The sequence below is a fragment of the Castor canadensis genome, chromosome 13, assembly GCF_047511655.1.
Source record: "Castor canadensis chromosome 13, mCasCan1.hap1v2, whole genome shotgun sequence".
NCBI classification, from domain to species: Eukaryota; Metazoa; Chordata; class Mammalia; order Rodentia; family Castoridae; genus Castor; species Castor canadensis.
In genome coordinates, this window is record NC_133398.1 from 1521565 (window position 1) to 1524922 (window position 3358).

The window sequence follows — 3358 nt, forward strand, 5'->3', positions numbered from 1 at the left end:
CATATCTACTGGCATCTGAACACCTGGCTGCCAAGAGTTCCTGGCAGCTCAGAAGCTGGGTGCCTGGTGGCATGGGTAAGGAGCAGGGCCACCACTGCCCACTCTTTTGCTCACACACCAACCCTGGTAGCCACAGCAGTGTGTTCCCAAAGAGCAGAGTTGGGGGACCCCAGTCACTGGCCTCCCTTTCCCTGCTTCTCCCCATCTCCACTGTCTTGCAGTTATTACTGAGGGATGGGTTTTTTTTTTGTTGTTGTTCTTGCAGTACTGGGGCTTGAACTCAGGGCCTACACCTGGAGCCACTCCACCAACCCTTTTTTGTGTGTGTGATGGGTTTTTTCAAGATACAATATCGTGAACTACTTGCCCAGGCTGGCTTTAAACCGTGATCCTCTTGATTTCTGCCTCTTGAGTAGCTAGGATTATGGTGTGAGCCACTGGTGCCTGGCCGGGATGGGGTTTTCATTTAGCAGCTGGAAGTGTTTGGAGGCCGAACTGAAATTTGGACTTGCTCACTTGGCCTGACGCCTCTGTGCAGCCTCTGTCTCCACTGGGCTATCTCCCAGCTTACTTGGGGCAAGAGCCTGAACTGCAGGGTAGACCAAGCCAGGGAGTACATCCCCATACAGGCTCCTTTCCCCTCAGCTCCCCCACTTCCCTTCAGTCCCCACCCATTTCAGATCCTGGTTCAGGAGTACAATGGGGCAGGGGGACTGTGGCTGGGGCCCCAGGAGACTGAAGTCACATTTCACCATCCAGTCCAGGTTCTGGCACTGGACGGGCACTGGGGGTGTGCACCTACCAGCATGCTGGTTCCTTCCCCATGTGTGCTTGAGTTGTGCCTTTGGCCTGCCACACAGATGCCCACTGATTCCCTGTGGAAGACAGAGAAGAACCCCAGGTCCGGGAAGGATGGTGGCCCAGGGGTGCCAGTGGGCTCCAGTCGTCCTTGGATATGGCTGGCTCTGCAGGGCCAGGGGACATCTGTAGGCTCCTTGACAAACAAGTTTGGATCCCTTTTGCAGAAGAAAACTGGGTGAGTATTTTGGTTTCTTGTCAGCGGCTGCAGAGCCCGTGACTCCCTCGGCTCAGGAATTAGGGCAGGACCGTTTTGGGTTCTGTACGCCTCCCCTTGGTTTAAATTGGATGCTCTAATCTTCTTCCTCTTTTGTCCTAAATTCCCCTCCACCATTTAGTGCAGCTGTCAAGCAGCTGCTGCCTCCGGCTTGGAGGGTCGGCCGGCTGCAGTGACTCATCTCCTCCCAGGAGGGATGGCAGGGCCTTGGCCAAGTCCTGTCCAGTGGACAGCTTAGAAGAACCATCATGCCCTTTGTAAGGCACAGGTGAGAGCTGGACAAACTGTCCCCAGAGAGGAGTCCAGACTCTCTACTTGTCTTACAAGACAAGTAGAAAGACTTCCAGGGCAAATGATGGTACTGCCTTTCCAGGATGAATTGGCTTTGTCAGGGAAAAAGGCATTGTTCCCACAGACACTGCTAGAGGGGGCCATCCTTACTGAGAGCTCATGGAGGCCTTGGTGGTCATTCCACAGTGAATATGGAAGGTCCCTCTTGTGTGCCAGGTGCCAGGGACAACAGCAACAACCCATTGGTTCAAAACTGGCCACTGAGTTCAATGGTCTTTGCTCCAAGAGCAGATCTGGCATCCTTCTGCAAGATGGCCCCTCAGGATACTGGTGCACAGGATCCATTCCTAGGCAGGAGACCCAGTGACAGGATTGGGCCACTGAGCTCATCAGGTCTGTTTCTACAGGGCTTTCAGCCCTGGCTTGGCACAAGAGGAGCTGGCCAACAGTGCTGGCTCTGTGACCCCCCCGCAGGCCCCATCAGGATGGGGATGGATACCTGGGGGCTCTTGCTACTATAGGGGAGCCTTGACCTGGCTCTCAACAGGCCTGGACACTCCCCAGCTCCCAGCCTCAGCCACTGTTCCCTCCCCCTCCTTCCCTCCTCTCACAGGGCAAGTGGGTCCTGGAGGCTGTGCCTCACGCTAATCAGCTCAGACAGAGGCCAAATGCGGGAAAGGCAAAGGGTTAGAGGGCCCCTGCCTGCCCACTCTGCACAGCAGACTGGCCAGGAATAAGGCTGGAATGGCCACCTGGGGCTTCCCAGAGCCCCTCGGTTCTCTTGGAGTACACCCAGAATACAGAAGGTAGCAGAGTCAAGATAACAGGACAGTGGGAACACGCCCTCACACTCACTTTTGCACACATACAGGACAGGCACAAGTGACCGGCCATGCAGGGAGGAGGGGGAGGGTGAGAAGTCAAATGTGTCTGCAGCCCCCTGAATTGCAGCACCGGCAGGGCAAATGCAGGGGCCTGTGTGAAGGAAAATAGTGGTGTTCATTAGGGCAGCTTGCACATTACAGGAGCCAGGAAAACAGACAGGGTTATCACAGCACAATTTGAAAAACACACAAATAATTCATGTTACTATGATGTCATGGTGCTGCTGTAAATAATGAATTCACACCGATACCCAGATTTGCATCGCCAAAGGGCTGCCCCCACCCTGGACAGGCAGGCATGGTACAGAGCAACGCCCAGCAACAACAGGGGGTGTGCTGGAGGAAGGAAGCAAGGAGCCCCCTCATCCCTGGGAGGAAATAGGACCAAGGAGCCCCTCATAGGGAGCAAACCACATTTTCCACAGAGGCAAGAGGAGAGGCACAGACACTGGCTGTGCCTGCTGTAAAGAGCTGGACAGCCACATGCTCTGTTCTGTGAATCTACTCAAGAGAGCAGTTGGCTGTCAGAGCAGGTTGCCCAGGGAAGCTCCTGGAGGTGCTGGGCCCCAAGCCCAGCCCAAGGTCATCTGGGGGCTCCCTAGAGGATCTGCCCTGGCCACCCAGCACACCAGGCTGTGCCTGGCCCAGGCCAACCACCTGTCCCTTCATGTGGGTCTCGTGAAGGCAGTCAGTGCCTGGCATCTCACTGAGCAGAACCTCTTCTGGGCCTGTGGGGAAAGAGCTCCACACCTACTCCTGCTCCCTGGGCTAAGGGGGCTGAAGAGTGGTGATGTCATCTGCCCAGCCCAGGCCTGTCCACGAGGCGGGGTGCACAGCCACACCCCCTCGGAGTGCCCACTGCATACAGTACTGGAGCCGCCTAACCAATCCTGGCCATCTTTGGGTGCTATCAGTGCCAGCCTGGACTTGGTTGATATCTGCATGAATATTCATATGGCATTCAGTCAGACTGCCATTAGTATTCTGAGAAAGCAGAAAGAATGCCAGTCCTCACTTAATGAGTGATGGTCGATATGTAGCTGATGACCAATGACCTGTCCACTCATCAGCCACAGAGTTCAACAGGATGGGGCAGAATTGCCCTCTC